Source organism: Manis pentadactyla, chromosome 9 (assembly GCF_030020395.1).
Source record: "Manis pentadactyla isolate mManPen7 chromosome 9, mManPen7.hap1, whole genome shotgun sequence".
Classification (NCBI taxonomy): Eukaryota; Metazoa; Chordata; class Mammalia; order Pholidota; family Manidae; genus Manis; species Manis pentadactyla.
The window spans coordinates 40,443,202-40,458,270 of record NC_080027.1 but is presented as its reverse complement, the minus strand read 5'-3'; the positions used below and the strand labels follow the sequence as shown (position 1 = coordinate 40,458,270).

Below are 15,069 nucleotides of genomic sequence, written 5' to 3'. Positions count from 1 at the left end.
TAGGGTCTGAACTAAGGTGGTAATAGGACAAGGAAAATGAAATATAGAAGGATGTATTTTGAGCTCTAAGAGAGAAGAAAAGACTAATAGCACAGATTCATTATCTTGAATGACTAGATAGATGATAGCACCTTTAAATTAAGACAAAACTACAGCAAGAGATGATTTTAACTTTTTGTGTGGTAGGGGGTATAAAATAGGGGAGATCAGATGAAGTAGATGGGGAACTTCAGTTCTGTTTTCGATCTACTGACTTTGAGGATTATCTAAATAGATGCATATGTATGGCTAGTAGCCACTGACATATACAAGCCTGCAGCTCAGGAGAGAGCGCCGAGCTAGAGATTTCACAGTCATCAGAATAGAGGTAGCAGAGAAAGACAGAGTGGGCAAGACTACTTATGAATCTTAAAAAGTCCAGTGAGCCAAGGAACCAACTCTAATGAATATCAACATTTACTGAGAAAGCAAAAAACAATAAAGATTTCTTCTTAAATATCAACAGCTTCAAAAACCTCTTCCTGCTAAACAACAAACTAAAAAGAACAAAAACCATGAAATACGTTCATCAGTACAGTTCATCTAATGGACAATGTAAAGACTGAGGGATTCAGTAGGGAGAGGGCTTTCCACAGAATATGGAAAAATAAGAGCTTGATAGTATAACATGTTTGGGGATTTACTTATTTGGTTTTACAGTTGGTAAACATGCTAGGAAGGCCTTAAAAAGAGGTACAAACTAAGGCCTACAAGAACACTGGGAGGGAACAATCAAGGAAGACTGTGCTGTTGACACCACAAACTATTCTTAACTTCCCCTTCCCCAGCACATCCCCATGTACTTCAGGTCTCAGCTCAAGAATTAACTCCTCCAAGCATCTCTCTTCCCTGCTCCCCCAGAAGATCAGGCCATGGCGCTCTCCATCCTCCCCATTCAGCCCACTACTTTACTGTTAGTGTGACATGTCCATCTCCCCACTAGATTGACTATAACCACCTCAGCAGCACGAAAATTCTGATTTTTGTATCCCACACTCCCAGCACTCCCTCAGTGCCATCTAATAACCACTCAACAGGTACAGATGAACAAATGACTTAGCCACACCTGTCACACACAAGACTCGTGGCTCCTTGGCCAGGATGCACTGCAGTTGTGGATTTCATTTCTTTGTTTTGCTTTACTTATAATATTAAAGTAAATTTATATTCCAAACATAAAATAAGTGAGAGGAGATACTGAAAATATGCCCAGGAAAATAATGAATAACAAAACAACAGCCTGGAGGGATTAGCTCTAAACAACTCATAAGAAAAATAAAAATACTAATAGTAGAAGCTACCATATTAAGCACCAACTATTTATATGCCAGGCAGTGTTCCAGGGTCTTTGTCCTTTTTATCTCATTTAATCTACGCAACACCCCGACAATCAGGTATTATCTCCCTTTTACATATGCACGAATACTCATCTCACTTTACTATTCTGTCTCTGTAATAACTTACATACAGGTAGAAAACCAAAGGGGAAAGCACTGTATTTGTTAGGATAATGAAGGGCAAACTATATACTGCATTCTCCACTGCAATAAAGCCTCAATCGTTTCATTTTGAGCTAGCCAGCACAGGAATGTGGAACCAGGTCTCATATGTTCACTAGGATAAAATCTTCTAGCACCTTCTCCATCCCACTGTATCTAACAATTTTCAAGGTTCAAGGAAGAAACCTTCATATAGTCCCTCCAGCACTGGCAGAATGCTTCAGAAAGGCAATAAACCAAATATGACAAGCTTTTACCTCAGTGTGATGCCCTAATTTCAGTTTTGTAAACTAGGAGAGAAAAAAATCCCTAACATTTATATAGTCCTTTACAGTTTAAAAAAGTATTTTCACATGTATTATCTCATTTGTGCCCCAATTTACAGTTTAAGTAAAATGAAGCTCCAACCCATTATTAATCAATTTGGATTTTAAATCTCATAGACAAAAAGTTCTTGGTGTTGAGTTTGCTAAACTTATATAGCTAAGGATTTCCTATTCGCGGTACTCTCTGTACATTAGATGAGAGACCCTCCTGCACAATCAGGTGAGGATAAACGAAACAGGCTGCCTTTCTGCAAAAAGATGCACAGTCTGACCAAAAGAGGTAAGTGACTTACGAAAACATGACCTGAAGCACCAAGCTGGTATAACAAAGAATTAGTATCTAGTAAATAAATAACTCCTGCCAGTGAGGAAAACACTCTAAAATGATGCTCCTTCACAGCTCACAAAAGGCTGCTACTACTCTCTCCCATTGTTATTTCCAAACATGACTGATCCACATCTGGATAACCTGGTCATCCGTAAATGCAAACTGGGTTCCTCTTGCTATCTTAAACTATCCACGTGTGTGTGTGTGTGTACACATATATTGAAGAATATATACATATTTACATACATAATAATAAGTTGCTGGGTAATGAGACCATAGAAAATAATTTTGCTTCCTTTTACTTTTTTGTAATTTTCAATTTCTGCCATGAATGAGCATGTTATTTTAATGGTGGAAGAAACAAAGCTCTTTAAAAGTTAGAAAATAAGAATAAGTAAGAAAGCAAGTCACAGAAGAATACTTAAAAATATGATTTTATTTATATAAAGTTGTAAAAGTGAAAAATATATTAATTAGGATATGTACTTCTTCAGTACAACTATAGAGAAAAGGGGATGATCCACACAAATTTCAGGAAAGTGGTTACTTCTGAGGGCAGGGGAAGGAGAGAGATTCGAAGAGGCTTTAAGGGTACTAGAAGTCTCCTTTTAGTTAAGCTGGTTACCAAAAACAGTCTTCCAATTTGTTGTTGTTATTTAAATGAAGAGTTTTATGCACTTTCATACACATGGCTTATTCACAATTTAAAAAGATATAAATAGAGTTGAGGAATCAGAATTTGGGGGCTGTAACCCTGACTCTTCCACTTACTATGTAACCTTAAACAAGTCATTTAACTTCTCAGGGCAGCTTTTATTATTTTACAAATGAGGAAGCTAACAATTAACATGTTTAGTGCTTTACTAATTAAAGTTCCTAGACTACAGTGCAAACATTCAAATATACAGATAAGCTGTGATAAATTAACAAAAAATAATACCTCTTTAATAAATAATAGAACATAACAACACCAAGAATTCAGCGGTAGGATACCCGAGACTATTCACATTCTAGTCTCTTCCTATCTAATAATAATGCCAACAACTAGTAGTTTTTAATGTGTACTATATTAACAACTGTTTAAGTGCTTTCCATGGATTATTTTGTTTAATCTTCAAAACAACCACATAAAAGTGTTCTCTTATGCCCACTTTACAGATGAGACCATTGTGCCCAAGGTTACACAGCTAGTATTAAATGGTACACAGACTTCAGAACCCACTCACACTCTTAACCACATTAGTTTTGTCTCACTTCTCTCGCTATATTTAAATTGTCTATCTCTCCCACAACAGTGAAGGCTCTTTTGACAACTTTTTAATTCATTTTCACTTCCCCTGGCACTTAATGGGCAAAACATTAATAAATACTGAAAAATATTTCATATACATACAGTGTTCCCCTTGACAGCCTTATAAAGGTTTCTGGATTTTTTTTTTTTTTACCATTTTAACCATATTTAAGTGTAAATTCAGTAAAAGTATGTACATTCACAATGTTGTACAACCATTACCACTAGGCATAAATGGTTTTTAATGACTTCACTGAAATCACTCAGCATCAAGTGGTGGAATGGGAATCTGAACCCAGAACTCATGACCCCTAACAAGCATGTGAATTCTACCAAGGTGTTTAATGCCTCCATCTGCTCTCCCCCTCTCACCTGAATATCAGAAGAATCGAATGAGGTAAAGATACTAAAACACTTTATATATGTTTCAGCTGCACAAGTGACCACAGCTGTGAGGGGGAGAAAAAAAAGAAAGAAAAAGAAAATCCACCAAGACATTTCTCCCAGGTGATTACTTTTTATTTTGAGCTTTCAAAAGCTAGGGCTTTCATACAAATATCCCATCTCTACATCAAGCTTGCAGGTCCACAAAAGCAATGTCTGGACCCCAGAGTAAACTTATAAGAAGAAATGCTTGCATTTGTTAGACTACACTCTCATCGAATTACAGGTAACTGCCCAAACATGATTTTTATTGTAATAAAGCTTCCTCATAACACTTTCAATTCCAAGGATAAATCCAACCTCCCATCATTCTGCCCATTTTGGAACTACAAAAATTTCTAAATGTTGGATATTTTTATGTGCTCAACTGTGAAAGCCAAGGAAAATGGTTTGTTTACGAGTCGAACTCTGAAGCTTCAACAAAAAAAAGAATCATTTTGATCCCATGCTGCCAATTTTATCCTCTTTACATCCCTCCCATTTTTTTCTCAGTCTAAGCTCTAACCAACAGCCACTTCATGTATAACATATCATAGTTAATGCAATTAAGTCCAGAAAACTGTTTCCCTAAAGATGTTTCCTCCATTCACACCCCCTCTACCTTCCAGTAACACCATTCTGCCATGAAAATGAGCATTTTATTAAGCTTTAAATAAAATTTCTGATGAATAGATGGAGACATTGTTTCTGCAGTTAATGCAATGTACCTACATCAACACCATGTCCCCCCAAAATTAAAAAATTCTATATGCTTTATTTATTCACATCTGACCACTTGAAATTTTTTATGAGAAAATTCAATCTACAGAAACAGTCAATTTTAAATCTTATCAAGTAATGTCAAAAGAATCAAATGAAAAATTCCATCAATACCAAACCATTTCACCAATGAATATTTATGACATTTCCGTATTTCCTGTCTTCTTTCTGTTTACATAAAGCAGTGGTGCCAAGATTCATCTCAGGATTATCAGCCTGCAATACAATGATGGGCCTAATTGCCTTGTAAACCAGGACACCAATAAATGGAGTCTTCAGGCAATCAATTTTAAGAGGAGAAAAAAAAAATGGCCTAAGCTCTTTCTGCATATATGAATGTTGCCTGACTAGGAAAAAATTAAGCCGCTTATTTTTCAGTCTCATTCATCGGTTCTCAAGCAAAGAACGTGCCCTTAACTACCTCAAGCTCATCAAATCTATTTAATTCCAAATTCCTGGACTAATTTTTAAAGGTACTGGGGGAGGGTGGAAAGGAGATTGCAGAGACATCACATAGAAAGGTATCTATCACATGCCAGTCTCACCTTCTCCACCTTTAGTTTGGGAATGGGTTTCTTCCCCTTTCTTTTCATGATACATGAATAATAGAAGACTCCCTCCCCTTAATTCTACCTTAACTGAAGCCCCTCCCAACTCTACTCACTGGGTTGGTTTACTTTCAAATATGATACTGATATAAATGAAACAAACAAACAAAAAGATTAAACAGCTTAAGACATCCTCTAGGAAATAAGAGTATTTAACATACCTTCTCTGTCTCCGGTAAAGTCCCCTCTGATTACTGTCCCTTTCCCAACTATAGCCCAATGCTGTCCATGTAAGCACAACCCCTAAACCCTCTTGTATCTCTTGGAAGCCATCCCAATCCATCTTCTCCAGAATCAACCCACCTCTTCCCAGAACCGCTCACTGCCCCCTCTCCATCCTTCCTACCCCATTCATACCAAGAACTCCAGGTCTTCCACTCTTTAAATAGCACCTCAGCCACCTCACCATCAGCAATCACCTCTCCAGTCCTACCAGACATTCCCTCTCCAAAACTCAGTCTGCCACCTTGGCCAAGGGACATTTTTTCCTTCAAGATACCATCCCCAACCTTGCTCACCACCTGCCACTATTCTTTCAGTGAGTCCTGCCCAGAAGCATCTTCTGTGCCCTCTACATCGACCCTGCACCCAGGGAGCCACCATGCCCCTTCCAGTGGTTCTAAAACCCCATCCCACTGTGCACTCCCCCCACCCCATTTCAATCCTTCTGTGCCCATTTAGGGCCTAACTTCTAATTTGTACCCCTCCTGCCAGCTCACCATCACACTCCCCTCATTTAAAGTCCCACCCCCACCAGCTCCTATTCAAATCTCCATAAGCATTCCCCAGGAAGATGCCAAATTCTACCTCCTCTGTTCTCCTAAAACACGCTTCAGTAAGTATCCGCAAATTCCACCAGCCCTAGATGGCAAACGCCCACTTCAAGCTCAGGTCTCAACCGATGCCAAGCCCCTCACCCCCAGTTCCTACCACCTCCACCCTGCCCTAGGTCCACCCCAAATTCCACCCTCCTGAATTAAACCCCCCCCAGAGCCCTATCCAATCCCGAAATCCCACTCTCTATTGAAATCATTCCCCTGCCCCGCACCCAGACTCGGATCCCAAGCTGTCAACTGCTCCAAGCCAACCTCAAATCCACCACCCTCATTCGGTCCCCTCCCCCATTAAAAGCCATCCCACTCCAGTCTCATCATTCATCTCGCCCAAAACCCTCCCAAATTCCACCTCCACCCCCCACCCGCATACTGCTGTCCCAGGTCCGGTCATTCCCCATTAAAAGTCCCCTTCCCTTGCTGCCCCCCGCCAATCTGCTTGGGTCCCACCCTCACCCCACCCCCAGCCCGCGCCTGGACAAGTCTTCCCCGCCAGCCCGCCGTTCCATCGCTACCTCCACCCCCTTCCCCCAAGCCGCGCGCAGCCCCCACTCTCATTCTCCCCGAGTATCACCGGCCCAGGCTCACGGAGAGCAGACTGGGGAAGAGGGGGGGTCTCCTCACCGGCGAGCCGCTGAAGGCGAAAACGGCGGCAGCGCAGACGGCGATGCCCTTGTCTTCTCCGGGGGCTACAGAGGCGACGCTCTCGCTCCTTCGCCCGTGTCCAGTAAGGTGGCGGATGGCGCGCAGGGACCGGGAGCCTCCTCCTCCTCAGCAACTCGGCTCTGGATCCTCTGCGGTAGCCTCCGAGGAGTCCGACGGGTGGGGGGAGGGGACGCTCAGCTGCAGGCTAGAGAGGAGGAGGCCGAGGGAAGGGGCGGGGGACCGCTGAGAAGAGCGGGGAAGGAGGAGCCCGCGCGGCACCGCGACACGTCCTACAGCCTCAGCGCACCGGGACTACAACTCCCGGCATGCCCTGCGGCAGCCCGTACGGCCTCCGCCTCCAGCTGCGCGCCGAGGGACCGCGCCTGCCTCAATCACAGACAATGGAATAAAGCCAACCATCCGAAGAGGCTCTTGTAGCCTCTAAGACCACATGTGCGGGAAGTTAGGTCCCCCGCGTGGCGATGTTCGTAGCGTCTCCAACCTTTTTACACCCGCGCGCACCCCCTCCTATTACACACACCCCTCCCCCTACGCCCCCCCTCGGGACTACATTTCCCAGTATGCCCACAGAGCTTCTCTCCCTCCTTCCGGAACCTGCTCAGACCCGGTACTACAGTTCCCAGGGAGTGTGGTGTCCGGGAAGTGCTGGGAGATGCAGTTCTCCGTTCTTCCTCCATGTTACGAAGTCAAAGAGAGGAAAAAGGAAAGACTGTGCCAACCCACCGACGCAGGCTTGAATGCGCTAGGTCACCTGTGAGTCTGTACTCTTGTGGCCATCCCGGTTGCCACTCTCTCACACCAGAACTAATACAGCAGCTTCCTCCTGATCTTCCTGCAAATCTGAGAACGATCGGCACTTGCAACCATATGTAGAAAGGGCACACATCTTGACCCAGCTCCATTACTTCTAAATGTTTACCTTAAAAACATAATGCAACGCTTTGGAAAAGATGAATGCAGAAGGTCGTTATATGACGTTGTCGATTAAGGGGGGGGGGGCATAAATGTCCATTAAGAACTACTTTAAAAAATTGTATAGACAATGCAATACTAAACAACCATTTAAAATGCTGATATAAATCTGTTTATTGACATGAAAAGCTATTCACAATTTATTCTCGAGGGGAAAAAAATTTGCAGAACAGCATGTTTAGAATGGTCCAAGTATGTAAAGTTTGAGGGAATATTCTATAAACATAGATTTCAGGAAAGAGGATCCCCAAATATTGTCAGTGATTATCTTAGAGAAAAGGTGTCAGATTCAAATAATTTTTATTTTCTGACTGTCTGAATTTCTTAAAAAGCACATAATTTTTTAAACTGTAAGACTGTTTTCAAAAAATGTAATTTCCAAATCCAACCTCTCTGCTACCTAAAAACTTTCCAGGCTTCCTATTGCCCTCAGTGGGCCCCAGGAGTAGTAGTCTGTCTGGTTTTGCTTTGGGCTTAACAGTCCCACTATTAAAACCAATAAATAAAATAAAAGCCATACAGATTAGCAAGGAAGAAGTTAAACTGTCCCTGTTTGCAGATGACATGATATTTTACATTAAAAAACCCTAAGGAATCCACTCCAAAACTACAAGATCTAATATCTGAATTCAGCAAAGTTGCAGGATACAAAATTAATACACAGAAATCTGTTGCATTCCTATACACTAATGATGAACTAGCAGAAAGAGAAATCAGGAAAACAATTTCATTCACAATTACATCAAAAAGAATAAAATACCTAGGAAAAAACCTAACCAAGGAAGTGAAAGACCTATACTCTGAAACCTACAAGACACTCATGAGAGAAATTAAAGATACCAATAAATAGAAACACATCCCATGCTCATGGAAGAATTAATATTATCAAAATGGCCAGCCTGCCTAAAGCAATCTGCAGATTCAATGCAATCCCTATCAAAACACCAACAGCATTCTTCAACGAACTGGAACAAATAGTTCTAAAATTCATATGGAACCACAGAAGACCCCCAAATAGCCAAAGCAATCCTGAGAAGGAAGAATAAAGCAGGGGGGATTCCACTCCCCGACTTCAAGCTCTACTGCAAAGCCACAGTAATCAAGACAATTTGGTACTGGCACAAGAACAGACCCATAGACTAATGGAACAGGTCAGAGAGCCCAGATACAAACCCAAGTATATATGGTCAATTAATATACGATAAAGGAGCCATGGACATACAATGGGGAAATGACAGTCTCTTCAACAGTTGGTGTTGGCAAAATGGGACAGCTACATGCAAGAGAATGAAACTGGATTATTGTCTAACTCCATACACAAAAGTAAACTCAAAATAGATCAAAGACCTGAATATAAGTCATGAAACCATAAAACTCTTAGAAGAAAACATAGGCAAAAGTCTCTTGACTATAAACATGTGCACTTTTTTCCTAAATGCATCTCAGGCAAGGGAAACAAAAGGAAAACTGAATGGGACTACATCAAGCTAAAAATGTTCTGTACAGCAAAGGACACCATCAGCAGAACAAAAAGGCATCTTACAGTATGGGAGAATATATCTGTAAATGACATCTGACAAGGGTTAACATCTAAAATATATAAAGAACTCACATGTTTCAACACCCAAAAAGCAAACAACTCTATTTTAAAAAATGGGTGGAGGATATGCACAGACACTTCTCCAAAGAAGAAATTCAGATGGCCAACAGGCACATGAAAAGATACTCCACATCACTAATTATCATGGAAATGCAAACTAAAACCACAATGAGATACCACCTCACACCAGTTAGGATGGCCAAGACCTAAAAGACCAGGAACAACAAGTGTTGGCAAGGATGTGGAGAAAGGGGAACCCTCCTACACTGCTGGTGGGAATGTAAACTAGTTCAACCATTGTGGAAAGCAGTATGGAGGTTCCTCAAAAAACTAAAAATAGAAATACCATTTGACCCAGGAATTCCACTCCTAGGAATTTGCCCTAAGAATGCAGTTTCCCAATTTCAAAAAGACATATGCACCCCTATGTTTATTGCAGCTCTATTTACAATAGCCAAGAAATGGAAGCAGCCTAACTGTGCATCAGTAGCTGAATGGATAAAGAAGATGTGGTACATATACACAATGGAATACTATTCAGCCATAAGAAACAAACAAATCCTACCATTTGCAACAACATGGATGGAGCTAGAAGGTATTATGCTCAGTGAAATAAGTCAGGCAGAGAAAGACAAGTGCCAAATGATTTCCCTCATTTGTAAAGTATGATAACAAAGCAAAACTGAAGGAACAAAATAGCAGCAGACTCTCAGACACCATGAAGGGTCCAGCAGTTACCCAAGGGGAGGGGTGGGAGAGGGCAGTTGTGGAGGGAGGGAGAAGGGGATTGTGGGGTATCATGATTGGTGCACATGGTGCGTGTGGGGTCACGGGGAAGACAGTGTAGCTCAGAGAAGACAAATAGGGACTCTGTGGCATCTTACTACACTGATGGACAGTGATTGCAATGGGGTATAGGGAGGACTGGATAATAAGGGTGAAAGTAATAACCACATTGTTTTTCCTGTGAAACCTTCATAAGAATGTATATCAATGATACCTTCATTAAAAAAATAATAATAAGGGTCACATAATTCATAAAAGAACATTTAATTAGTAAGGAGAATTTTCTCAATTTTCATTGTCTCTTTTCAAATTTCTCCTTCTTCTGGTCTTGCCACACCCATTTCCTCCTTTACTCCTCATTCTTGAAACTCAAGCCAAATCCTACCTTCCCTAGAACATGTTAGGCACACTGATTTTTCTTATATCTGAATTCTGTGGCACTGGTTTCTAATCAGTGGCACAGGTATCACTGTGGGAGGGGGAGTGAGAAGGGAGGAACAGAGTTATTTTAAAGAGTCTACAAAGCTCTACTTAAATGAAGCATTGTCTATAAACTGAATTAAAAAGTCTTAAACATAAAAAAAGAATTTTCCTTCTGTGTCTGGCTTTCCTTGAACATGGACTGTGACATCAGATAGATGCTCTCTGGTTTAGCGTAACTCCTATATTCAATTACAGTATTTCAGATTTTATGTCATTATAGTCCAGACCCTTCATCTAATTTCAGAATTCTCCAAATCCCTGCCGTCTTGGCATGTAAACTTTTTACTCAGAATTATATCACTCAATGAATTTATTAAAGTATTTTAGGAATTAACTGCATTAAGCCAACTGAATTTCCTGATAAATTTTCCATATAGCACAGTTAAACAATTTTGAACTCTTCTAGATTTTTTTCACACTGATTTTTCATCATGATAAACTTCCCTCTATCAATTTTACAAGAAAGATTTGACTCATCAATTATCTTTTATCTTTACCAATTTTTACTGATGATTGCTTCAGCTGTGATGACATTTCTAGTCATTATTTCCACCAATTCCACCTTTCCCTGGGAGCAATTTGAGCCATTGTCAGTTTTATTTTGTGTTGATTATTTTTACCAGGTGGAATTTTCACAGAGGTCAAATTTGCAATGTTCAGTGTTACCAACAAAGATGGGATCATTCAGTTTGCTTGTCCAGCCATAATAAATTTTACCACGTGTAGTTTTAGCCTCTGTCAGTTTTATTTTCTGTTGATTATTTCTATCACATCTAATTTTTTTCCTGCAACCCAACCAAAACAAACTCAGGGACAAAATGACAATGTCAAAACACTATGTGATCAGCTCAGACTATGAGATTGTTTTATCTCAGCTATGTTAATGGGCTTGCTTTGAGCTCTCTATCTCAAAGCATCTCTTTAAGAGCCTTGGCACACTTGTGTGAGCTGGGTATTACTTTACAAGTACAAGTACAAGCTTTAGAATTGCAGGAAAATGGACATTAGAGACCATGAAAGGAAAACCAGTCTATAATGAGCCAGGTGCTGTGCTGTCTAAAATCCATTATCTCACTTAATCCTTCAGCCTAAACTTACTTTAAATGCTCATTTTATAGTAGAGAAAATCAAGGCCCAGAGAGAGGAAGGGATTGGCCAAGTGAGCATCAGAAACCAAGCCCCAGTTTACATTTCAGTGCAATTTGAATGATTATAAGTTCAAAAGTTATCTAATTTAATTTTAAAACTTGCAATCATCTCATTCAAAAATTAAATTATAATTTCAGTTTACTTAAGATACAAAACAAGAGACATACATGAATATAAACAAAGCATTCTCAAAGAACTTTATGTGACAGCAAATGGGAGGAGTATGAAATGTTTGTAAATGACCCAACACTGGGCAAATTGAAGTTACTGCCATTTGTGATCAAGGCTGTCATATAAACCTCTATGCTTGCTTGACAGAATGCTAGAAAACTAATGACACACAACTAGCATTCAATAGATGGATATCAAATGCCCATCCTAATATTTAATTCTAATAGCCAATACTGAAGGAATAAGGTTGTATCCTGCCTATCCTTTAAGACCTAATGCAGAAATCAGGAAGCCACTCCTGAGCCCCAGTTAAGTTAGGAGCCCACTCCCACTCCCACTGTATGTTCATTGTCTGCTGCCCTCAAGGACAAGGACCAAGGTGGTCTGGTTCATCTCTATGGCCCAGAGCTCAGTTCAGCCTAGAACATCTCACAGGATAAATGGTGGTTGAATAAATCAATCAGTCAACATGACAAGTACGTAGACTCTACAGATATTCAATTAAAATGACAAGGAAGAAAAGATTGCAGTGTGAGAGGAGAGACAGAGGCTTCCTCCTAAACTGGATACAATTAGAAAATATAGTTGGCACAACTAATCCTGAGAGAGCAACAGGAAAGAGTACCGTGCCAGACTGCACACACCTGGAGAAAAGAGCAGACCTCAGCGAACGGGGTAACGTACCAGAGCTGTGGCTCTGCGGAACCCGAGCCCCTCCCCCACCCCAGCTCACCGACGGAAGGAGGAGAAACTGATCAGGGAGGGAGTGGAAGGCTTGGGACTGCTGAATACCTAGCCCTGGAGATCTGTGCTAGGAGCACAAACCTACATTTCATGCTGCTTTCATTATACTCTTCTGATTATGGGGTTAGAAAGCTGGGACAGGCGGAGTTCCTGGGAAGACTGGAATTCCAGTCACTTGTGGAAAGCAGGGATCCATATTCAGCTGCTCTGGGATAAAAGTTTATATCTGTGTGCTTGGCCCACTGGTTCAGGCAGTGGAGACAGGCACAGCAGCAGGGAGACGGGGAACAGCTCTTTTCCTCCCCACAGGCATCAATACCGCTCCCCTGCCACCCCCGACATTGCTTCAGAGGCTGAGCAGCCACAGAATAGAGCTTCTGGACACTAGAGGGCGCCATATACAAATATGAAACACCAAAGAAACCTGGTCCAGAGTAAAATTATTAATACAACTCCCGAGAAAGATTTAAATGATATGGACCTCATGACTCTTCCTGAAAGGGAGTTCAACATAAAAATCACCAACATGCTAATGGAGGTACGGGAAGACATCCAAGAACTCAGGAATGAATTCAGGTCAGAGATCCAATCACTGAAGAGCACAATGGAGGGTATTAAAAGCAGATTGGATATGGTGGAGGAGACGATAAATGAAATAGAAACTAGAGAAGAGGAGCACAAAGAAGCTGAGGCACAGAGAGAAAAAAGGATCTCTAAGAATGAAAGAAAATTGAGATAACTGTGTGACCAATCCAAATGGAACAATATTCACATTATAGGGATACCAGAAGAAGAAGAAGAGAGAGAAAGTGATAGAAAGTGTCCTTGAGGAGGCAGTTGCTGAAAACTCCCCCAATCTGGGGAAGGAGATAGTCTCTTAGGCCGTGGAGATCCACAGATTTCGCAACACAAGGGACCCAAGGAAGACAACAACAAGACACATAGTAATTAAAATGGAAAAGATCAAGGATAAGGACAGACTGTTAAAAGCAGCCAGAGACAGAAATAAAATCACATACACAGGAAAGCCCATCAGGCTAACATCAGACTTCTCAGCAGAAACCTTACAGGCCAGAAGGGAGTGGCATGACGTATTTAATGCCAAGAAGCAGAAGGGCCTGGAATCAAGATTACTTTATCCAGCAAGATTATCCTTTAAATTTGAAGGGAGGATTGAACAATTTCCAGGTAAGCAAAAGCTGAGAGACTTTACCTCCCACAAACCATCTCTGCAGTCTATTTTGGAGGGACTGCTATACATGGAAGTGTTCCTAAGGTTGAATAGCTGTCAACAGAGGTAATAAAACTACAGTAAAGAAAGTAGAACAGCTAATTACAAAGCAAATGCAAAATTAAATTAACTATCCCCAAAGTAAATCAAGGGATAGACAAAAAGTACAGAATATGATACCTAATATATAAAGAATGGAGAAGGAAGAAAAAGGAGGAGAAACAGAAAAGAACGTTTAGATTATGTTTGTAACAGCGTTCTAAGTGAGTTAAGTTAGACTCTTAGATAGTAAGGAAATTACCCTTGAACCTTTGGTAACCACGAATCTAAAGCCTGCAATGGCAATAAGTACATACCTATCAATAATCACCCTAAATGTAAATGGACTGAATGCACCAATCAAAAGACATACAGTCACTGAATGGATAAAAAAACAAGACCCATCTATATGCTGCTTACAGAAGACTCACCTCAAACCCAAAGACGTGCACAAACTAAAAGTCAAGGGATGGAAAAAGATATTCCATGCAAACAACAGGGAGAAAAAAACAGGTATTGCAGTACTAGTATAAGACAAAATAGACTTCAAAACAAAGAAAGTAACAAGAGATAAAGAAGGACATTATATAATGATAAAGGGGTCAGTCCAACAAGAGGATATAACCATTCTAAATATATATGCACCCAACACAGGAGCACCAGCATATGTGAAACAAATACTAACAGAACTAAAGGAGGAAACAGAATGCAATGCATTCATTTTAGGAGACTTCAACACACCATTCACTCCAAAGGACAAATCCACCAGACAGAAAATAAGGAAGGACACAGAGGCACTGAACAACACACTAGAACAGATGGACCTAATAGACATCCATAGAACTCTACATCCAAAAGCAACAGGATACACACATTCTTCTCAAGTGCACATGGAACATTCTCCAGAATAGACCACATACTAGGCCACAAAAAGAGCCTAAGTAAATTCCAAAAGACAGAAATTCTACCAACCAACTTTTCAGACCACAATGGTATAAAACTAGAAATAAATTGTACAAAGAAAGTAAAAAGGCCCACAAACACATGGAGGCTTAACAACATGCTCCTAAATAATCAATGGATTGACGACCAAATTAAAAT

The 15,069-nt window shown here is 40.6% G+C and overlaps 1 protein-coding gene across 5 annotated transcripts in view; it reads right to left on the bottom strand.

Moving 5' to 3' along the window:
* Positions 1–7,042, bottom strand: part of FAM168A (family with sequence similarity 168 member A) — a 259,894-nt gene extending 252,852 nt beyond the window's left edge. For 2 of the 5 annotated variants that reach the window (XM_036888639.2, XM_036888638.2), the window contains exon 1: positions 6,752–7,042. The gene's annotated coding sequence lies outside the window, so the exon portion shown is untranslated. The remainder of the gene's footprint in view (positions 1–6,751) is intronic. The other 3 variants (XM_036888640.2, XM_036888642.2, XM_036888643.2) reach the window with 2 other exon arrangements.
* Positions 7,043–15,069: the final 8,027 nt, after the last annotated feature.